The sequence below is a fragment of the Phalangium opilio genome, unplaced genomic scaffold, assembly GCF_054372755.1.
Source record: "Phalangium opilio isolate 3A_F unplaced genomic scaffold, DU_Popi_V2 ptg000105l_1, whole genome shotgun sequence".
In the NCBI taxonomy this organism is placed as follows: Eukaryota; Metazoa; Arthropoda; class Arachnida; order Opiliones; family Phalangiidae; genus Phalangium; species Phalangium opilio.
Genome location: NW_028324207.1, coordinates 3,979,407 through 3,993,364, shown reverse-complemented (window position 1 = coordinate 3,993,364; position 13,958 = coordinate 3,979,407). Strand labels below are relative to the sequence as shown.

Below are 13,958 nucleotides of genomic sequence, written 5' to 3'. Positions count from 1 at the left end.
ATTGAGCAAAGATTTTTTATTTCAATAATACCTTTAGCAGTTTCACAGATTTTTGAGTGGTCTCAGTTAACAGCAGCAGTCGTGGCCGAGTGGTTAAGGCGACAGACTCGAAATCTGTTGGGATATTTCCGCGCAGGTTCGAATCCTGCAGACTGCGTTCGAACTCACGTACTTATTTCAATGATAGCTTTAGTAGTTCCACAATTTTTTAGTGGTCTCGGTTAACAGAAGCAGTCGTGGCCGAGTGGTTAAGGCGACAGACTAGAAATCTGTTGGGATATTCCCGCGCAGGTTCGAATCCTGCCGACTGCGAATGAGCAAAGATTTTTTATTTCAATAATACCTTTGGTGGTTTCACAGATTTCTGAGTAGTCTCGGTTAATCGAAGCAGTCGTGGACGAGTGCTTAAGGCGACAGACTCGAAATCTGTTGGGATATTCCCTCGCAGGTTCGATTCCTGCCGACTGCGTTCGAACTCACATACTTATTCCAATGATAGCTTTAGTAGTTCCACACTTTTTTGAGTGGTCTCGGTTAACAGAAGCAGTCGTGGCCGAGTGGTTAAGGCGACAGACTTGAAATCTGTTGGGATATTCCCGCGCAGGTTCGAACCCTGCAGACTGCGATTGAGCAAAGATTTTTTATTTCAATAATACCTATGGTGGTTTCACAGATTTCTGAGTAGTCTCGGTTAATCGAAGCAGTCGTGGACGAGTGCTTAAGGCGACAGACTCGAAATCTGTTGGGATATTCCCTCGCAGGATCGATTCCTGCCGACTGCGTTCGAACTCACATACTTATTCCAATGATAGCTTTAGTAGTTCCACAATTTTTTAGTGGTCTCGGTTAACAGAAGCAGTCGTGGCCGAGTGGTTAAGGCGACAGACTTGAAATCTGTTGGGATATTCCCGCGCAGGTTCGAATCCCGCCGACTGCGTTCGAACACACATACTTATTCCAATGATAGCTTTAGTAGTTCCACAATTTTTTGAGTGGAACCGCTTAACAGAAGCAGTCGTGGCCGAGTGGTTAAGGCGACAGACTAGAAATCTGTTGGGATATTCCCGCGCAGGTTCGAATCCTGCCGACTGCGATTGAGCAAAGATTTTTTATTTCAATAATACCTTTGGTGGTTTTACAGATTTCTGAGTAGTGTCGGTTAATCGAAGCAGTCGTGGACGAGTGGTTAAGGCGACAGACTCGAAATCTGTAGCGATATTCCCGCGCAGGTTCGAATCCTGCGAACTGCGTTCGAACTAACATACTTATTCCAATGATAGCTTTAGTAGTTCCACACTTTTTGAGTGGTCTCCGTTAACAGAAGCAGTCGTGGCCGAGTAATTAAGGTGACAGACTCGAAATCTGTTGGGATATTCCCGCGCAGGTTCGAATCCTGCCGATTGCGATTGAGCAAAGATTTTTTATTTCAATAATACCTTTAGCAGTTTCACAGATTTTTGAGTGGTCTCAGTTAACAGCAGCATTCGTGGCCGAGTGGTTAAGGCGACAGACTCGAAATCGTTTGGGATATTTCCGCGCAGGTTCGAATCCTGCCGATTGGGATTGAGCAAAGATTTTTTATTTCAATAATAGCTTTAGTAGTTCCACACTTTTTTGAGTGGTCTCGGTTAACAGAAGCAGTCGTGGCCGAGTTGTCAAGGCGACAGACTAGAAATCTGTAGGGATATTCCCGCGCAGGTTCGAATCCTGCCGACTGCGTTCGAACACACATACTTATTCCAATGGTAGCTTTAGTAGTTCCACAATTTTTTGAGTGGACTCGCTTAACAGAAGCAGTCGTGGCCGAGTGGTTAAGGCGACAGACTCGAAATCTGTTGGGATATTCCCGCGCTGGTTCGAATCCTGCCGATTGCGATTGAGCAAAGATTTTTTATTTCAATAATACCTTTAGCAGTTTCACAGATTTTTGAGTGGTCTCAGTTAACTGCAGCAGTCGTGGCCGAGTGGTTAAGGCGACAGACTAGAAATCTGTTGGGATATTCCCGCGCAGGTTCGAATCCTGCCAACTGCGATTGAGCAAAGATTTTTTATTTCAATAATACCTTTGGTGGTTTTACAGATTTCTGAGTAGTCTCGGTTAATCGAAGCAGTCGTGGACGAGTGGTTAAGGCGACAGACTCGAAATCTGTAGCGATATTCCCGCGCAGGTTCGAATCCTGCGAACTGCGTTCGAACTAACATACTTATTCCAATGATAGCTTTAGTAGTTCCACACTTTTTGAGTGGTCTCAGTTAAGAGCAGCAGTCGTGGCCGAGTGGTTAAGGCGACAGACTCGAAATCTGTTGGGATATTTCCGCGCAGGTTCGAATCCTGCCGATTGCGATTGAGCAAAGATTTTTTATTTCAATAATACCTTTAGCAGTTTCACAGATTTTTGAGTGGTCTCAGTTAACAGCAGCAGTCGTGGCCCAGTGGTTAAGGCGACAGACTCGAAATCTGTTGGGATATTTCCGCGCAGGTTCGAATCCTGCCGACTGCGTTCGAACTCACGTACTTATTTCAATGATAGCTTTAGTAGTTCCACAATTTTTTAGTGGTCTCGGTTAACAGAAGCAGTCGTGGCCGAGTGGTTGAGGCGACAGACTAGGAATCTGTTGGGATATTCCCGCGCAGGTTCGAATCCTGCCGACTGCGTTCGAACAAACATTCTTATTCCAATAATAGCTTTAGTAGTTCCACACTTTTTTGAGTGGTCTCGGTTAACAGAAGCAGTCGTGGCCGAGTTGTCAAGGCGACAGACTAGAAATCTGTAGGGATATTCCCGCGCAGGTTAGAATCCTGCCGACTGCGTTCGAACACACATACTTATTCCAATGGTAGCTTTAGTAGTTCCACAATTTTTTGAGTGGACTCGCTTAACAGAAGCAGTCGTGGCCGAGTGGTTAAGGCGACAGACTCGAAATCTGTTGGGATATTCCCGCGCAGGTTCGAATCCTGCCGATTGCGATTGAGCAAAGATTTTTTATTTCAATATTACCTTTAGCAGTTTCACAGATTTTTGAGTGGTCTCAGTTAACAGCAGCAGTCGTGGCCGAGTGGTTAAGGCGACAGACTAGAAATCTGTTGGGATATTCCCGCGCAGGTTCGAATCCTGCCGACTGCGATTGAGCAAAGATTTTTTATTTCAATAATACCTTTGGTGGTTTTACAGATTTCTGAGTAGTCTCGGTTAATCGAAGCAGTCGTGGACGAGTGGTTAAGGCGACAGACTCGAAATCTGTAGCGATATTCCCGCGCAGGTTCGAATCCTGCGAACTGCGTTCGAACTAACATACTTATTCCAATGATAGCTTTAGTAGTTCCACACTTTTTGAGTGGTCTCCGTTAACAGAAGCAGTCGTGGCCGAGTGGTTAAGGCGACAGAATCGAAATCTGTTGGGATATTCCCGCGCAGGTTCGAATCCTGCCGATTGCGATTGAGCAAAGATTTTTTTATTTCAATAATACCTTTAGCAGTTTCACAGATTTTTGAGTGGTCTCAGTTAACAGCAGCATTCGTGGCCGAGTGGTTAAGGCGACAGACTCGAAATCGTTTGGGATATTTCCGCGCAGGTTCGAATCCTGCCGATTGGGATTGAGCAAAGATTTTTTATTTCAATAATACCTTTAGCAGTTTCACAGATTTTTGAGTGGTCTCAGTTAACAGAAGCAGTCGTGGCCGAGTGGTTAAGGCGACAGACTAGAAATCTGTTGGGATATTCCCGCGCAGGTTCGAATCCTGCCGACTGCGAATGAGCAAAGATTTTTTATTTCAATAATACCTTTGGTGGTTTCACAGATTTCTGAGTAGTCTCGGTTAATCGAAGCAGTCGTGGACGAGTGCTTAAGGCGACAGACTCGAAATCTGTTGGGATATTCCCTCGCAGGTTCGATTCCTGCCGACTGCGTTCGAACTCACATACTTATTCCAATGATAGCTTTAGTAGTTCCACACTTTTTTGAGTGGTCTCGGTTAACAGAAGCAGTCGTGGCCGAGTGGTTAAGGCGACAGACTTGAAATCTGTTGGGATATTCCCGCGCAGGTTCGAACCCTGCCGACTGCGATTGAGCAAAGATTTTTTATTTCAATAATACCTATGGTGGTTTCACAGATTTCTGAATAGTCTCGGTTAATCGAAGCAGTCGTGGACGAGTGCTTAAGGCGACAGACTCGAAATCTGTTGGGATATTCCCTCGCAGGATCGATTCCTGCCGACTGCGTTCGAACTCACATACTTATTCCAATGATAGCTTTAGTAGTTCCACAATTTTTTAGTGGTCTCGGTTAACAGAAGCAGTCGTGGCCGAGTGGTTAAGGCGACAGACTTGAAATCTGTTGGGATATTCCCGCGCAGGTTCGAATCCCGCCGACTGCGTTCGAACACACATACTTATTCCAATGATAGCTTTAGTAGTTCCACAATTTTTTGAGTGGAACCGCTTAACAGAAGCAGTCGTGGCCGAGTGGTTAAGGCGACAGACTAGAAATCTGTTGGGATATTCCCGCGCAGGTTCGAATCCTGCCGGCTGCGATTGAGCAAAGATTTTTTATTTCAATAATACCTTTAGCAGTTCCACAGATTTTTGAGTGGTCTCAGTTAACAGCAGCAGTCGTGGCCGAGTGGTTAAGGCGACAGACTCGAAATCTGTTGGGATATTCCCTCGCAGGTTCGATTCCTGCCGACTGCGTTCGAACTCACATACTTATTCCAATGATAGCTTTAGTAGTTCCACAATTTTTTAGTGGTCTCGGTTAACAGAAGCAGTCGTGGCCGAGTGGTTAAGGCGACAGACTTGAAATCTGTTGGGATATTCCCGCGCAGGTTCGAATCCTGCCGACAGCGTTCGAACACACATACTTATTCCAATGATAGCTTTAGTAGTTCCACAATTTTTGAGTGGTCTCCGTTAACTGAAGCAGTCGTGGCCGAGTGGTTAAGGCGACAGACTAGAAATCTGTTGGGATATTCCCGCGCAGGTTCGAATCCTGCCGACTGCGATTGAGCAAAGATTTTTTATTTCAATAATACCTATGGTGGTTTCACAGATTTCTGAGTAGCCTCGGTTAATCGAAGCAGTCGTGGACGAGTGCTTAAGGCGACAGACTCGAAATCTGTTGGGATATTCCCTCTCAGGATCGATTCCTGCCGACTGCGTTCGAACAAACATTCTTATTCCACATAATAGCTTTAGTAGTTCCACACTTTTTTGAGTGGTCTCGGTTAACAGAAGCAGTCGTCGCCGAGTTGTCAAGGCGACAGACTAGAAATCTGTTGGGATATTCCCGCGCAGGTTCGAATCCTGCCGACTGCGTTCGAACACACATACTTATTCCAATGATAGCTTTAGTAGTTCCACAATTTTTTAGTGGTCTCGGTTAACAGAAGCAGTCGTGGCCGAGTGGTTAAGGCGACAGACTTGAAATCTGTTGGGATATTCCCGCGCAGGTTCGAATCCTGCCGACTGCGTTCGAACAAACATTCTTATTCCACATAATAGCTTTAGTAGTTCCACACTTTTTTGAGTGGTCTCGGTTAACAGAAGCAGTCGTCGCCGAGTTGTCAAGGCGACAGACTAGAAATCTGTTGGGATATTCCCGCGCAGGTTCGAATCCTGCCGACTGCGTTCGAACACACATACTTATTCCAATGATAGATTTAGTAGTTCCACAATTTTTTGAGTGGACTCGCTTAACAGAAGCAGTTGTGGCTGAGTGGTTAAGGCGACAGACTAGAAATCTGTTGGGATATTCCCGCGCAGGTTCGAATCCTGCCGACTGCGATTGAGCAAAGATTTTTTTATTTCAATAATACCTTTGGTGGTTTCACAGATTTCTGAGTAGTCTCGGTTAATCGAAGCAGTCGTGGACGAGTGCTTAAGGCGACAGACTCGAAATCTGTTGGGATATTCCCTCGCAGGTTCGATTCATGCCGACTGCGTTCGAACTCACATACTTATTCCAATGATAGCTTTAGTAGTTCCACAATTTTTAGTGGTCTCGGTTAACAGAAGCAGTCGTGGTCGAGTGGTTAAGGCGACAGACTTGAAATCTGTTGGGATATTCCCGCGCAGGTTCGAATCCCGCCGACTGCGTTCGAACACACATACTTATTCCAATGATAGCTTTAGTAGTTCCACAATTTTTTGAGTGGAACCGCTTAACAGAAGCAGTCGTGGCCGAGTGGTTAAGGCGACAGACTAGAAATCTGTTGGGATATTCCCGCGCAGGTTCGAATCCTGCCGACTGCGATTGAGCAAAGATTTTTTATTACAATAATACCTTTGGTGGTTTCACAGATTTCTGAGTAGTCTCGGTTAACCGAAGCAGTCGTGGACGAGTGCTTAAGGCGACAGACTCGAAATCTGTTGGGATATTCCCTCGCAGGTTCGATTCCTGCCGACTGCGTTCGAACACACATACTTATTCCAATGATAGCTTTAGTAGTTCCACAATTTTTTGAGTAGACTCGCTTAACAGAAGCAGTTGTGGCCGAATGGTTAAGGCGACAGACTAGAAATCTGTTGGGATATTCCCGCGCAGGTTCGAATCCTGCCGGCTGCGATTGAGCAAAGATTTTTTATTTCAATAATACCTTTAGCAGTTTCACAGATTTTTGAGTGGTCTCAGTTAACAGCAGCAGTCGTGGCCGAGTGGTTAAGGCGACAGACTCGAAATCTGTTGGGATATTTCCGCGCAGGTTCGAATCCTGCCGACTGCGTTCGAACTCACGTACTTATTTCAATGATAGCTTTAGTAGTTCCACAATTTTTTAGTGGTCTCGGTTAACAGAAGCAGTCGTGGCCGAGTGGTTAAGGCGACAGACTTGAAAGCTGTTGGGATATTCCCGCGCAGGTTCGCATCCTGCCGACTGCGTTCGAACAAACATTCTTATTCCAATAATAGCTTTAGTAGTTCCACACTTTTTTGAGTGGTCTCGGTTAACAGAAGCAGTCGTGGCCGGGTTGTCAAGGCGACAGACTAGAAATCTGTTGGGATATTCACGCGCATTTTCGAATCCTGCCGACTGCGTTCGAACACACATACTTATTCCAATGATAGCTTCAGTAGTTCCACAATTTTTTGAGTGGACTCGCTTATCAGAAGCAGTCGTGGCCGAGTGGTTAAGGCGACAGACTAGAAATCTGTTGGGATATTCCCGCGCAGGTTCGAACCCTGCCGACTGCGGTTGAGCAAAGATTTTTTATTTCAATAATACCTTTGGTGGTTTCACAGATTTCTGAGTAGTCTCGGTTAATCGAAGCAGTCGTGGACGAGTGCTTAAGGCGACAGACTCGAAATCTGTTGGGATATTCCTTCGCAGGTTCGATTCCTGCCGACTGCGTTCGAACTCACATACTTATTCCAATGATAGCTTTAGTAGTTCCAAAACTTTTTAGTGGTCTCGGTTAACAGAAGCAGTCGTGGCCGAGTGGTTAAGGCGACAGACTAGAAATCTGTTGGGATATTCCCGCGCAGGTTCGAATCCTGCCGACTGCGATTGAGCAAAGATTTTTTATAACAATAATACCTTTGGTGGTTTCACAGATTTCTGAGTAGTCTCGGTTAATCGAAGCAGTCGTGGACGAGTGCTTAAGGCGACAGACTCGAAATCTGTTGGGATATTCCCTCGCAGGTTCGATTCCTGCCGACTGCGATTGAGCAAAGATTTTTTATTACAATAATACCTTTGGTGGTTTCACAGATTTCTGAGTAGTCTCGGTTAATCGAAGCAGTCGTGGACGAGTGCTTAAGGCGACAGACTCGAAATCTGTTGGGATATTCCCTCGCAGGTTCGATTCCTGCCGACTGCGTTCGAACTCACATACTTATTTCAATGATAGCTTTAGTAGTTCCACAATTTTTTAGTGGTCTCGGTTAACAGAAGCAGTCGTCGCCGAGTTGTCAAGGCGACAGACTAGAAATCTGTTGGGATATTCCCGCGCAGGTTCGAATCCTGCCGACTGCGTTCGAACACACATACTTATTCCAATGATAGCTTTAGTAGTTCCACAATTTTTTGAGTAGACTCGCTTAACAGAAGCAGTTGTGGCCGAGTGGTTAAGGCGACAGACTAGAAATCTGTTGGGATATTCCCGCGCAGGTTCGAATCCTGCCGGCTGCGATTGAGCAAAGATTTTTTATTTCAATAATACCTTTAGCAGTTTCACAGATTTTTGAGTGGTCTCAGTTAACAGCAGCAGTCGTGGCCGAGTTGTTAAGGCGACAGACTCGAAATCTGTTGGGATATTTCCGCGCAGGTTCGAATCCTGCCGATTGCGATTGAGCAAAGATTTTTTATTTCAATAATACCTTTAGCAGTTTCACAGATTTTTGAGTGGTCTCCGTTAACAGTAGCAGTCGTGGCCGAGTGGTTAAGGCGACAGACTCGAAGTCTGTTGGGATATTTCCGCGCAGGTCCGAATCCTGCCGACTGCATTCGAACTCACGTACTTATTTCAATGATAGCTTTAGTAGTTCCACAATTTTTTAGTGGTCTCGGTTAACAGAAGCAGTCGTGGCCGAGTGGTTAAGGCGACAGACTTGAAAGCTGTTGGGATATTCCCGCGCAGGTTCGCATCCTGCCGACTGCGTTCGAACAAACATTCTTATTCCAATAATAGCTTTAGTAGTTCCACACTTTTTTGAGTGGTCTCGGTTAACAGAAGCAGTCGTGGCCGGGTTGTCAAGGCGACAGACTAGAAATCTGTTGGGATATTCACGCGCATTTTCGAATCCTGCCGACTGCGTTCGAACACACATACTTATTCCAATGATAGCTTTAGTAGTTCCACACTTTTTTGAGTGGTCTCGGTTAACAGAAGCAGTCGTGGCCGAGTGGTTAAGGCGACAGACTAGAAATCTGTTGGGATATTCCCGCGCAGGTTCGAACCCTGCCAACTGCGGTTGAGCAAAGATTTTTTATTTCAATAATACCTTTGGTGGTTTCACAGATTTCTGAGTAGTCTCGGTTAATCGAAGCAGTCGTGGACGAGTGCTTAAGGCGACAGACTCGAAATCTGTTGGGATATTCCTTCGCAGGTTCGATTCCTGCCGACTGCGTTCGAACTCACATACTTATTCCAATGATAGCTTTAGTAGTTCCAAAACTTTTTAGTGGTCTCGGCTAACAGAAGCAGTCGTGGCCGAGTGGTTAAGGCGACAGACTTGAAATCTTTTGGGATATTCCCGCGCAGGTTCGAATCCTGCCGACTGTGTTCGAACACACATACTTATTCCAATGATAGCTTTAGTAGTTCCACACTTTTTTGAGTGGTCTCGGTTAACAGAAGCAGTCGTGGCCGAGTGCTTAAGGCGACAGACTAGAAATCTGTTGGGATATTCCCGCGCAGGTTCGAACCCTGCCAACTGTGATTGAGCAAAGATTTTTTATTTCAATAATACCTTTGGTGGTTGCACAGATTTCTGAGTAGTCTCGGTTAATCGAAGCAGTCGTGGACGAGTGCTTAAGGCGACAGACTCGAAATCTGTTGGGATATTCCCTCGCAGGATCGATTCCTGCCGACTGCGTTCGAACTCACATACTTATTCCAATGATAGGTTTAGTAGTTCCACAATTTTTTAGTGGTCTCGGTTAACAGAAGCAGTCGTGGCCGAGTGGTTAAGGCGACAGACTTGAGATCTGTTGGGATATTCCCGCGCAGGTTCGAATCCTGCCGACTGCGTTCGAACAAACATTCTTATTCCAATAATAGCTTTAGTAGTTCCGCACTTTTTTGAGTGGTCTCGGTTAACAGAAGCTGTCGTCGCCGAGTTGTCAAGGCGACAGACTAGAAATCTGTTGGGATATTCCCGCGCAGGTTCGAATCCTTCCGACTGCGTTCGAACACACATACTTATTCCAATGATAGCTTTAGTAGTTCCACAATTTTTTGAGTGGACTCGCTTAACAGAAGCAGTTGTGGCCGAGTGGTTAAGGCGACAGACTAGAAATCTGTTGGGATATTCCCGCGCAGGTTCGAACCCTGCCAACTGCGGTTGAGCAAAGATTTTTTATTTCAATAATACCTTTGGTGGTTTCACAGATTTCTGAGTAGTCTCGGTTAATCGAAGCAGTCGTGGACGAGTGCTTAAGGCGACAGACTCGAAATCTGTTGGGATATTCCTTCGCAGGTTCGATTCCTGCCGACTGCGTTCGAACTCACATACTTATTCCAATGATAGCTTTAGTAGTTCCAAAACTTTTTAGTGGTCTCGGCTAACAGAAGCAGTCGTGGCCGAGTGGTTAAGGCGACAGACTTGAAATCTTTTGGGATATTCCCGCGCAGGTTCGAATCCTGCCGACTGTGTTCGAACACACATACTTATTCCAATGATAGCTTTAGTAGTTCCACACTTTTTTGAGTGGTCTCGGTTAACAGAAGCAGTCGTGGCCGAGTGCTTAAGGCGACAGACTAGAAATCTGTTGGGATATTCCCGCGCAGGTTCGAACCCTGCCAACTGTGATTGAGCAAAGATTTTTTATTTCAATAATACCTTTGGTGGTTGCACAGATTTCTGAGTAGTCTCGGTTAATCGAAGCAGTCGTGGACGAGTGCTTAAGGCGACAGACTCGAAATCTGTTGGGATATTCCCTCGCAGGATCGATTCCTGCCGACTGCGTTCGAACTCACATACTTATTCCAATGATAGGTTTAGTAGTTCCACACTTTTTTGAGTGGTCTCGGTTAACAGAAGCAGTCGTGGCCGAGTGCTTAAGGCGACAGACTAGAAATCTGTTGGGATATTCCCGCGCAGGTTCGAACCCTGCCAACTGCGGTTGAGCAAAGATTTTTTATTTCAATAATACCTTTGGTGGTTTCACAGATTTCTGAGTAGTCTCGGTTAATCGAAGCAGTCGTGGACGAGTGCTTAAGGCGACAGACTCGAAATCTGTTGGGATATTCCTTCGCAGGTTCGATTCCTGCCGACTGCGTTCGAACTCACATACTTATTCCAATGATAGCTTTAGTAGTTCCAAAACTTTTTAGTGGTCTCGGCTAACAGAAGCAGTCGTGGCCGAGTGGTTAAGGCGACAGACTTGAAATCTTTTGGGATATTCCCGCGCAGGTTCGAATCCTGCCGACTGTGTTCGAACACACATACTTATTCCAATGATAGCTTTAGTAGTTCCACACTTTTTTGAGTGGTCTCGGTTAACAGAAGCAGTCGTGGCCGAGTGCTTAAGGCGACAGACTAGAAATCTGTTGGGATATTCCCGCGCAGGTTCGAACCCTGCCAACTGTGATTGAGCAAAGATTTTTTATTTCAATAATACCTTTGGTGGTTGCACAGATTTCTGAGTAGTCTCGGTTAATCGAAGCAGTCGTGGACGAGTGCTTAAGGCGACAGACTCGAAATCTGTTGGGATATTCCCTCGCAGGATCGATTCCTGCCGACTGCGTTCGAACTCACATACTTATTCCAATGATAGGTTTAGTAGTTCCACAATTTTTTAGTGGTCTCGGTTAACAGAAGCAGTCGTGGCCGAGTGGTTAAGGCGACAGACTTGAGATCTGTTGGGATATTCCCGCGCAGGTTCGAATCCTGCCGACTGCGTTCGAACAAACATTCTTATTCCAATAATAGCTTTAGTAGTTCCGCACTTTTTTGAGTGGTCTCGGTTAACAGAAGCTGTCTTCGCCGAGTTGTCAAGGCGACAGACTAGAAATCTGTTGGGATATTCCCGCGCAGGTTCGAATCCTTCCGACTGCGTTCGAACACACATACTTATTCCAATGATAGCTTTAGTAGTTCCACAATTTTTTGAGTGGACTCGCTTAACAGAAGCAGTTGTGGCCGAGTGGTTAAGGCGACAGACTAGAAATCTGTTGGGATATTCCCGCGCAGGTTCGAACCCTGCCAACTGCGGTTGAGCAAAGATTTTTTATTTCAATAATACCTTTGGTGGTTTCACAGATTTCTGAGTAGTCTCGGTTAATCGAAGCAGTCGTGGACGAGTGCTTAAGGCGACAGACTCGAAATCTGTTGGGATATTCCTTCGCAGGTTCGATTCCTGCCGACTGCGTTCGAACTCACATACTTATTCCAATGATAGCTTTAGTAGTTCCAAAACTTTTTAGTGGTCTCGGCTAACAGAAGCAGTCGTGGCCGAGTGGTTAAGGCGACAGACTTGAAATCTTTTGGGATATTCCCGCGCAGGTTCGAATCCTGCCGACTGTGTTCGAACACACATACTTATTCCAATGATAGCTTTAGTAGTTCCACACTTTTTTGAGTGGTCTCGGTTAACAGAAGCAGTCGTGGCCGAGTGCTTAAGGCGACAGACTAGAAATCTGTTGGGATATTCCCGCGCAGGTTCGAACCCTGCCAACTGTGATTGAGCAAAGATTTTTTATTTCAATAATACCTTTGGTGGTTGCACAGATTTCTGAGTAGTCTCGGTTAATCGAAGCAGTCGTGGACGAGTGCTTAAGGCGACAGACTCGAAATCTGTTGGGATATTCCCTCGCAGGATCGATTCCTGCCGACTGCGTTCGAACTCACATACTTATTCCAATGATAGGTTTAGTAGTTCCACAATTTTTTAGTGGTCTCGGTTAACAGAAGCAGTCGTGGCCGAGTGGTTAAGGCGACAGACTTGAGATCTGTTGGGATATTCCCGCGCAGGTTCGAATCCTGCCGACTGCGTTCGAACAAACATTCTTATTCCAATAATAGCTTTAGTAGTTCCGCACTTTTTTGAGTGGTCTCGGTTAACAGAAGCTGTCTTCGCCGAGTTGTCAAGGCGACAGACTAGAAATCTGTTGGGATATTCCCGCGCAGGTTCGAATCCTTCCGACTGCGTTCGAACACACATACTTATTCCAATGATAGCTTTAGTAGTTCCACAATTTTTTGAGTGGACTCGCTTAACAGAAGCAGTTGTGGCCGAGTGGTTAAGGCGACAGACTAGAAATCTGTTGGGATATTCCCGCGCAGGTTCGAATCCTGCCGACTGCGATTGAGCAAAGATTTTTTATTTCAATAATACCTTTGGTGGTTTCACAGATTTCTGAGTAGTCTCGGTTAATCGAAGCAGTCGTGGACGAGTGCTTAAGGCGACAGACTCGAAATCTGTTGGGATATTCCCTCGCAGGTTCGATTCCTGCCGACTGCGTTCGAACTCACATACTTATTCCAATGATAGCTTTAGTAGTTCCACAATTTTTTAGTGGTCTCGGTTAACAGAAGCAGTCGTGGCCGAGTGGTTAAGGCGACAGACTTGAGATCTGTTGGGATATTCCCGCGCAGGTTCGAATCCTGCCGACTGCGTTCGAACAAACATTCTTATTCCAATAATAGCTTTAGTAGTTCCGCACTTTTTTGAGTGGTCTCGGTTAACAGAAGCTGTCGTCGCCGAGTTGTCAAGGCGACAGACTAGAAATCTGTTGGGATATTCCCGCGCAGGTTCGAATCCTTCCGACTGCGTTCGAACACACATACTTATTCCAATGATAGCTTTAGTAGTTCCACAATTTTTTGAGTGGACTCGCTTAACAGAAGCAGTTGTGGCCGAGTGGTTAAGGCGACAGACTAGAAATCTGTTGGGATATTCCCGCGCAGGTTCGAATCCTGCCGACTGCGATTGAGCAAAGATTTTTTACTTCAATAATACCTTTGGTGGTTTCACAGATTTCTGAGTAGTCTCGGTTAATCGAAGCAGTCGTGGACGAGTGCTTAAGGCGACAGACTCGAAATCTGTTGGGATATTCCCTCGCAGGTTCGATTCCTGCCGACTGCGTTCGAACTCACATACTTATTCCAATGATAGCTTTAGTAGTTCCACAATTTTTTAGTGGTCTCGGTTAACAGAAGCAGTCGTGGCCGAGTGGTTAAGGCGACAGACTTGAAATCTGTTGGGATATTCCCTCGCAGGATCGATTCCTGCCGACTGCGTTCGAACTCACATACTTATTCCAATGATAGCTTTAGTAGTTCCACAATTTTTTAGTGGTC

General features: G+C 45.7%; 78 non-coding genes across 78 annotated transcripts; all 78 read left to right on the top strand.

The window, feature by feature from the left end:
• Positions 1-75: 75 nt before the first annotated feature.
• Positions 76-157, top strand: TRNAS-CGA (transfer RNA serine (anticodon CGA)). The gene has a single exon. It is a non-coding gene; the product is annotated as a tRNA-Ser (tRNA).
• Positions 158-230: 73 nt separating this feature from the next.
• On the top strand, positions 231-312 carry TRNAS-AGA (transfer RNA serine (anticodon AGA)). Its single transcript has one exon. It is a non-coding gene; the product is annotated as a tRNA-Ser (tRNA).
• Positions 313-387: 75 nt separating this feature from the next.
• On the top strand, positions 388-469 carry TRNAS-CGA (transfer RNA serine (anticodon CGA)). Its single transcript has one exon. It is a non-coding gene; the product is annotated as a tRNA-Ser (tRNA).
• Positions 470-543: 74 nt separating this feature from the next.
• Positions 544-625, top strand: TRNAS-UGA (transfer RNA serine (anticodon UGA)). Its single transcript has one exon. It is a non-coding gene; the product is annotated as a tRNA-Ser (tRNA).
• Positions 626-700: 75 nt separating this feature from the next.
• Positions 701-782, top strand: TRNAS-CGA (transfer RNA serine (anticodon CGA)). The gene has a single exon. It is a non-coding gene; the product is annotated as a tRNA-Ser (tRNA).
• Positions 783-855: 73 nt separating this feature from the next.
• TRNAS-UGA (transfer RNA serine (anticodon UGA)) lies at positions 856-937 on the top strand. The gene has a single exon. It is a non-coding gene; the product is annotated as a tRNA-Ser (tRNA).
• A 74-nt stretch (positions 938-1,011) lies between these two features.
• Positions 1,012-1,093, top strand: TRNAS-AGA (transfer RNA serine (anticodon AGA)). Its single transcript has one exon. It is a non-coding gene; the product is annotated as a tRNA-Ser (tRNA).
• Positions 1,094-1,323: 230 nt separating this feature from the next.
• TRNAS-CGA (transfer RNA serine (anticodon CGA)) lies at positions 1,324-1,405 on the top strand. Its single transcript has one exon. It is a non-coding gene; the product is annotated as a tRNA-Ser (tRNA).
• A 232-nt stretch (positions 1,406-1,637) lies between these two features.
• On the top strand, positions 1,638-1,719 carry TRNAS-AGA (transfer RNA serine (anticodon AGA)). The gene has a single exon. It is a non-coding gene; the product is annotated as a tRNA-Ser (tRNA).
• Positions 1,720-1,793: 74 nt separating this feature from the next.
• TRNAS-CGA (transfer RNA serine (anticodon CGA)) lies at positions 1,794-1,875 on the top strand. Its single transcript has one exon. It is a non-coding gene; the product is annotated as a tRNA-Ser (tRNA).
• Positions 1,876-1,950: 75 nt separating this feature from the next.
• TRNAS-AGA (transfer RNA serine (anticodon AGA)) lies at positions 1,951-2,032 on the top strand. The gene has a single exon. It is a non-coding gene; the product is annotated as a tRNA-Ser (tRNA).
• Positions 2,033-2,262: 230 nt separating this feature from the next.
• On the top strand, positions 2,263-2,344 carry TRNAS-CGA (transfer RNA serine (anticodon CGA)). The gene has a single exon. It is a non-coding gene; the product is annotated as a tRNA-Ser (tRNA).
• Positions 2,345-2,419: 75 nt separating this feature from the next.
• Positions 2,420-2,501, top strand: TRNAS-CGA (transfer RNA serine (anticodon CGA)). Its single transcript has one exon. It is a non-coding gene; the product is annotated as a tRNA-Ser (tRNA).
• Positions 2,502-2,574: 73 nt separating this feature from the next.
• TRNAP-AGG (transfer RNA proline (anticodon AGG)) lies at positions 2,575-2,656 on the top strand. The gene has a single exon. It is a non-coding gene; the product is annotated as a tRNA-Pro (tRNA).
• Positions 2,657-2,730: 74 nt separating this feature from the next.
• TRNAS-AGA (transfer RNA serine (anticodon AGA)) lies at positions 2,731-2,812 on the top strand. Its single transcript has one exon. It is a non-coding gene; the product is annotated as a tRNA-Ser (tRNA).
• Positions 2,813-2,886: 74 nt separating this feature from the next.
• Positions 2,887-2,968, top strand: TRNAS-CGA (transfer RNA serine (anticodon CGA)). Its single transcript has one exon. It is a non-coding gene; the product is annotated as a tRNA-Ser (tRNA).
• Positions 2,969-3,043: 75 nt separating this feature from the next.
• TRNAS-AGA (transfer RNA serine (anticodon AGA)) lies at positions 3,044-3,125 on the top strand. The gene has a single exon. It is a non-coding gene; the product is annotated as a tRNA-Ser (tRNA).
• A 230-nt stretch (positions 3,126-3,355) lies between these two features.
• TRNAS-CGA (transfer RNA serine (anticodon CGA)) lies at positions 3,356-3,437 on the top strand. The gene has a single exon. It is a non-coding gene; the product is annotated as a tRNA-Ser (tRNA).
• A 233-nt stretch (positions 3,438-3,670) lies between these two features.
• Positions 3,671-3,752, top strand: TRNAS-AGA (transfer RNA serine (anticodon AGA)). The gene has a single exon. It is a non-coding gene; the product is annotated as a tRNA-Ser (tRNA).
• A 75-nt stretch (positions 3,753-3,827) lies between these two features.
• On the top strand, positions 3,828-3,909 carry TRNAS-CGA (transfer RNA serine (anticodon CGA)). The gene has a single exon. It is a non-coding gene; the product is annotated as a tRNA-Ser (tRNA).
• A 74-nt stretch (positions 3,910-3,983) lies between these two features.
• Positions 3,984-4,065, top strand: TRNAS-UGA (transfer RNA serine (anticodon UGA)). The gene has a single exon. It is a non-coding gene; the product is annotated as a tRNA-Ser (tRNA).
• A 75-nt stretch (positions 4,066-4,140) lies between these two features.
• TRNAS-CGA (transfer RNA serine (anticodon CGA)) lies at positions 4,141-4,222 on the top strand. Its single transcript has one exon. It is a non-coding gene; the product is annotated as a tRNA-Ser (tRNA).
• A 73-nt stretch (positions 4,223-4,295) lies between these two features.
• Positions 4,296-4,377, top strand: TRNAS-UGA (transfer RNA serine (anticodon UGA)). The gene has a single exon. It is a non-coding gene; the product is annotated as a tRNA-Ser (tRNA).
• Positions 4,378-4,451: 74 nt separating this feature from the next.
• Positions 4,452-4,533, top strand: TRNAS-AGA (transfer RNA serine (anticodon AGA)). The gene has a single exon. It is a non-coding gene; the product is annotated as a tRNA-Ser (tRNA).
• A 75-nt stretch (positions 4,534-4,608) lies between these two features.
• Positions 4,609-4,690, top strand: TRNAS-CGA (transfer RNA serine (anticodon CGA)). Its single transcript has one exon. It is a non-coding gene; the product is annotated as a tRNA-Ser (tRNA).
• A 73-nt stretch (positions 4,691-4,763) lies between these two features.
• Positions 4,764-4,845, top strand: TRNAS-UGA (transfer RNA serine (anticodon UGA)). Its single transcript has one exon. It is a non-coding gene; the product is annotated as a tRNA-Ser (tRNA).
• Positions 4,846-4,918: 73 nt separating this feature from the next.
• TRNAS-AGA (transfer RNA serine (anticodon AGA)) lies at positions 4,919-5,000 on the top strand. The gene has a single exon. It is a non-coding gene; the product is annotated as a tRNA-Ser (tRNA).
• A 232-nt stretch (positions 5,001-5,232) lies between these two features.
• TRNAS-AGA (transfer RNA serine (anticodon AGA)) lies at positions 5,233-5,314 on the top strand. Its single transcript has one exon. It is a non-coding gene; the product is annotated as a tRNA-Ser (tRNA).
• Positions 5,315-5,387: 73 nt separating this feature from the next.
• On the top strand, positions 5,388-5,469 carry TRNAS-UGA (transfer RNA serine (anticodon UGA)). Its single transcript has one exon. It is a non-coding gene; the product is annotated as a tRNA-Ser (tRNA).
• Positions 5,470-5,544: 75 nt separating this feature from the next.
• Positions 5,545-5,626, top strand: TRNAS-AGA (transfer RNA serine (anticodon AGA)). The gene has a single exon. It is a non-coding gene; the product is annotated as a tRNA-Ser (tRNA).
• A 74-nt stretch (positions 5,627-5,700) lies between these two features.
• TRNAS-AGA (transfer RNA serine (anticodon AGA)) lies at positions 5,701-5,782 on the top strand. The gene has a single exon. It is a non-coding gene; the product is annotated as a tRNA-Ser (tRNA).
• Positions 5,783-6,012: 230 nt separating this feature from the next.
• On the top strand, positions 6,013-6,094 carry TRNAS-UGA (transfer RNA serine (anticodon UGA)). The gene has a single exon. It is a non-coding gene; the product is annotated as a tRNA-Ser (tRNA).
• Positions 6,095-6,168: 74 nt separating this feature from the next.
• Positions 6,169-6,250, top strand: TRNAS-AGA (transfer RNA serine (anticodon AGA)). The gene has a single exon. It is a non-coding gene; the product is annotated as a tRNA-Ser (tRNA).
• Positions 6,251-6,325: 75 nt separating this feature from the next.
• On the top strand, positions 6,326-6,407 carry TRNAS-CGA (transfer RNA serine (anticodon CGA)). Its single transcript has one exon. It is a non-coding gene; the product is annotated as a tRNA-Ser (tRNA).
• Positions 6,408-6,481: 74 nt separating this feature from the next.
• On the top strand, positions 6,482-6,563 carry TRNAS-AGA (transfer RNA serine (anticodon AGA)). Its single transcript has one exon. It is a non-coding gene; the product is annotated as a tRNA-Ser (tRNA).
• Positions 6,564-6,638: 75 nt separating this feature from the next.
• TRNAS-CGA (transfer RNA serine (anticodon CGA)) lies at positions 6,639-6,720 on the top strand. Its single transcript has one exon. It is a non-coding gene; the product is annotated as a tRNA-Ser (tRNA).
• Positions 6,721-6,793: 73 nt separating this feature from the next.
• TRNAS-UGA (transfer RNA serine (anticodon UGA)) lies at positions 6,794-6,875 on the top strand. The gene has a single exon. It is a non-coding gene; the product is annotated as a tRNA-Ser (tRNA).
• A 230-nt stretch (positions 6,876-7,105) lies between these two features.
• TRNAS-AGA (transfer RNA serine (anticodon AGA)) lies at positions 7,106-7,187 on the top strand. Its single transcript has one exon. It is a non-coding gene; the product is annotated as a tRNA-Ser (tRNA).
• A 75-nt stretch (positions 7,188-7,262) lies between these two features.
• TRNAS-CGA (transfer RNA serine (anticodon CGA)) lies at positions 7,263-7,344 on the top strand. Its single transcript has one exon. It is a non-coding gene; the product is annotated as a tRNA-Ser (tRNA).
• A 73-nt stretch (positions 7,345-7,417) lies between these two features.
• On the top strand, positions 7,418-7,499 carry TRNAS-AGA (transfer RNA serine (anticodon AGA)). The gene has a single exon. It is a non-coding gene; the product is annotated as a tRNA-Ser (tRNA).
• Positions 7,500-7,574: 75 nt separating this feature from the next.
• Positions 7,575-7,656, top strand: TRNAS-CGA (transfer RNA serine (anticodon CGA)). The gene has a single exon. It is a non-coding gene; the product is annotated as a tRNA-Ser (tRNA).
• Positions 7,657-7,731: 75 nt separating this feature from the next.
• Positions 7,732-7,813, top strand: TRNAS-CGA (transfer RNA serine (anticodon CGA)). The gene has a single exon. It is a non-coding gene; the product is annotated as a tRNA-Ser (tRNA).
• Positions 7,814-7,886: 73 nt separating this feature from the next.
• TRNAS-AGA (transfer RNA serine (anticodon AGA)) lies at positions 7,887-7,968 on the top strand. Its single transcript has one exon. It is a non-coding gene; the product is annotated as a tRNA-Ser (tRNA).
• A 74-nt stretch (positions 7,969-8,042) lies between these two features.
• On the top strand, positions 8,043-8,124 carry TRNAS-AGA (transfer RNA serine (anticodon AGA)). The gene has a single exon. It is a non-coding gene; the product is annotated as a tRNA-Ser (tRNA).
• Positions 8,125-8,199: 75 nt separating this feature from the next.
• TRNAS-CGA (transfer RNA serine (anticodon CGA)) lies at positions 8,200-8,281 on the top strand. Its single transcript has one exon. It is a non-coding gene; the product is annotated as a tRNA-Ser (tRNA).
• Positions 8,282-8,356: 75 nt separating this feature from the next.
• Positions 8,357-8,438, top strand: TRNAS-CGA (transfer RNA serine (anticodon CGA)). Its single transcript has one exon. It is a non-coding gene; the product is annotated as a tRNA-Ser (tRNA).
• Positions 8,439-8,511: 73 nt separating this feature from the next.
• On the top strand, positions 8,512-8,593 carry TRNAS-UGA (transfer RNA serine (anticodon UGA)). Its single transcript has one exon. It is a non-coding gene; the product is annotated as a tRNA-Ser (tRNA).
• A 230-nt stretch (positions 8,594-8,823) lies between these two features.
• On the top strand, positions 8,824-8,905 carry TRNAS-AGA (transfer RNA serine (anticodon AGA)). Its single transcript has one exon. It is a non-coding gene; the product is annotated as a tRNA-Ser (tRNA).
• Positions 8,906-8,980: 75 nt separating this feature from the next.
• On the top strand, positions 8,981-9,062 carry TRNAS-CGA (transfer RNA serine (anticodon CGA)). The gene has a single exon. It is a non-coding gene; the product is annotated as a tRNA-Ser (tRNA).
• A 73-nt stretch (positions 9,063-9,135) lies between these two features.
• Positions 9,136-9,217, top strand: TRNAS-UGA (transfer RNA serine (anticodon UGA)). Its single transcript has one exon. It is a non-coding gene; the product is annotated as a tRNA-Ser (tRNA).
• Positions 9,218-9,291: 74 nt separating this feature from the next.
• TRNAS-AGA (transfer RNA serine (anticodon AGA)) lies at positions 9,292-9,373 on the top strand. Its single transcript has one exon. It is a non-coding gene; the product is annotated as a tRNA-Ser (tRNA).
• Positions 9,374-9,448: 75 nt separating this feature from the next.
• On the top strand, positions 9,449-9,530 carry TRNAS-CGA (transfer RNA serine (anticodon CGA)). Its single transcript has one exon. It is a non-coding gene; the product is annotated as a tRNA-Ser (tRNA).
• A 73-nt stretch (positions 9,531-9,603) lies between these two features.
• On the top strand, positions 9,604-9,685 carry TRNAS-UGA (transfer RNA serine (anticodon UGA)). The gene has a single exon. It is a non-coding gene; the product is annotated as a tRNA-Ser (tRNA).
• A 74-nt stretch (positions 9,686-9,759) lies between these two features.
• TRNAS-AGA (transfer RNA serine (anticodon AGA)) lies at positions 9,760-9,841 on the top strand. Its single transcript has one exon. It is a non-coding gene; the product is annotated as a tRNA-Ser (tRNA).
• Positions 9,842-9,915: 74 nt separating this feature from the next.
• On the top strand, positions 9,916-9,997 carry TRNAS-AGA (transfer RNA serine (anticodon AGA)). The gene has a single exon. It is a non-coding gene; the product is annotated as a tRNA-Ser (tRNA).
• Positions 9,998-10,072: 75 nt separating this feature from the next.
• TRNAS-CGA (transfer RNA serine (anticodon CGA)) lies at positions 10,073-10,154 on the top strand. The gene has a single exon. It is a non-coding gene; the product is annotated as a tRNA-Ser (tRNA).
• Positions 10,155-10,227: 73 nt separating this feature from the next.
• On the top strand, positions 10,228-10,309 carry TRNAS-UGA (transfer RNA serine (anticodon UGA)). Its single transcript has one exon. It is a non-coding gene; the product is annotated as a tRNA-Ser (tRNA).
• A 74-nt stretch (positions 10,310-10,383) lies between these two features.
• TRNAS-AGA (transfer RNA serine (anticodon AGA)) lies at positions 10,384-10,465 on the top strand. The gene has a single exon. It is a non-coding gene; the product is annotated as a tRNA-Ser (tRNA).
• A 75-nt stretch (positions 10,466-10,540) lies between these two features.
• TRNAS-CGA (transfer RNA serine (anticodon CGA)) lies at positions 10,541-10,622 on the top strand. Its single transcript has one exon. It is a non-coding gene; the product is annotated as a tRNA-Ser (tRNA).
• A 74-nt stretch (positions 10,623-10,696) lies between these two features.
• TRNAS-AGA (transfer RNA serine (anticodon AGA)) lies at positions 10,697-10,778 on the top strand. Its single transcript has one exon. It is a non-coding gene; the product is annotated as a tRNA-Ser (tRNA).
• Positions 10,779-10,853: 75 nt separating this feature from the next.
• On the top strand, positions 10,854-10,935 carry TRNAS-CGA (transfer RNA serine (anticodon CGA)). The gene has a single exon. It is a non-coding gene; the product is annotated as a tRNA-Ser (tRNA).
• Positions 10,936-11,008: 73 nt separating this feature from the next.
• TRNAS-UGA (transfer RNA serine (anticodon UGA)) lies at positions 11,009-11,090 on the top strand. The gene has a single exon. It is a non-coding gene; the product is annotated as a tRNA-Ser (tRNA).
• A 74-nt stretch (positions 11,091-11,164) lies between these two features.
• On the top strand, positions 11,165-11,246 carry TRNAS-AGA (transfer RNA serine (anticodon AGA)). The gene has a single exon. It is a non-coding gene; the product is annotated as a tRNA-Ser (tRNA).
• Positions 11,247-11,321: 75 nt separating this feature from the next.
• Positions 11,322-11,403, top strand: TRNAS-CGA (transfer RNA serine (anticodon CGA)). The gene has a single exon. It is a non-coding gene; the product is annotated as a tRNA-Ser (tRNA).
• Positions 11,404-11,476: 73 nt separating this feature from the next.
• Positions 11,477-11,558, top strand: TRNAS-UGA (transfer RNA serine (anticodon UGA)). Its single transcript has one exon. It is a non-coding gene; the product is annotated as a tRNA-Ser (tRNA).
• A 230-nt stretch (positions 11,559-11,788) lies between these two features.
• Positions 11,789-11,870, top strand: TRNAS-AGA (transfer RNA serine (anticodon AGA)). The gene has a single exon. It is a non-coding gene; the product is annotated as a tRNA-Ser (tRNA).
• Positions 11,871-11,945: 75 nt separating this feature from the next.
• TRNAS-CGA (transfer RNA serine (anticodon CGA)) lies at positions 11,946-12,027 on the top strand. The gene has a single exon. It is a non-coding gene; the product is annotated as a tRNA-Ser (tRNA).
• A 73-nt stretch (positions 12,028-12,100) lies between these two features.
• TRNAS-UGA (transfer RNA serine (anticodon UGA)) lies at positions 12,101-12,182 on the top strand. Its single transcript has one exon. It is a non-coding gene; the product is annotated as a tRNA-Ser (tRNA).
• A 74-nt stretch (positions 12,183-12,256) lies between these two features.
• TRNAS-AGA (transfer RNA serine (anticodon AGA)) lies at positions 12,257-12,338 on the top strand. Its single transcript has one exon. It is a non-coding gene; the product is annotated as a tRNA-Ser (tRNA).
• Positions 12,339-12,413: 75 nt separating this feature from the next.
• TRNAS-CGA (transfer RNA serine (anticodon CGA)) lies at positions 12,414-12,495 on the top strand. Its single transcript has one exon. It is a non-coding gene; the product is annotated as a tRNA-Ser (tRNA).
• A 73-nt stretch (positions 12,496-12,568) lies between these two features.
• Positions 12,569-12,650, top strand: TRNAS-UGA (transfer RNA serine (anticodon UGA)). Its single transcript has one exon. It is a non-coding gene; the product is annotated as a tRNA-Ser (tRNA).
• A 230-nt stretch (positions 12,651-12,880) lies between these two features.
• TRNAS-AGA (transfer RNA serine (anticodon AGA)) lies at positions 12,881-12,962 on the top strand. The gene has a single exon. It is a non-coding gene; the product is annotated as a tRNA-Ser (tRNA).
• Positions 12,963-13,037: 75 nt separating this feature from the next.
• On the top strand, positions 13,038-13,119 carry TRNAS-CGA (transfer RNA serine (anticodon CGA)). The gene has a single exon. It is a non-coding gene; the product is annotated as a tRNA-Ser (tRNA).
• Positions 13,120-13,192: 73 nt separating this feature from the next.
• On the top strand, positions 13,193-13,274 carry TRNAS-UGA (transfer RNA serine (anticodon UGA)). Its single transcript has one exon. It is a non-coding gene; the product is annotated as a tRNA-Ser (tRNA).
• A 74-nt stretch (positions 13,275-13,348) lies between these two features.
• On the top strand, positions 13,349-13,430 carry TRNAS-AGA (transfer RNA serine (anticodon AGA)). The gene has a single exon. It is a non-coding gene; the product is annotated as a tRNA-Ser (tRNA).
• Positions 13,431-13,504: 74 nt separating this feature from the next.
• On the top strand, positions 13,505-13,586 carry TRNAS-AGA (transfer RNA serine (anticodon AGA)). The gene has a single exon. It is a non-coding gene; the product is annotated as a tRNA-Ser (tRNA).
• Positions 13,587-13,661: 75 nt separating this feature from the next.
• On the top strand, positions 13,662-13,743 carry TRNAS-CGA (transfer RNA serine (anticodon CGA)). Its single transcript has one exon. It is a non-coding gene; the product is annotated as a tRNA-Ser (tRNA).
• Positions 13,744-13,816: 73 nt separating this feature from the next.
• Positions 13,817-13,898, top strand: TRNAS-UGA (transfer RNA serine (anticodon UGA)). Its single transcript has one exon. It is a non-coding gene; the product is annotated as a tRNA-Ser (tRNA).
• Positions 13,899-13,958: the final 60 nt, after the last annotated feature.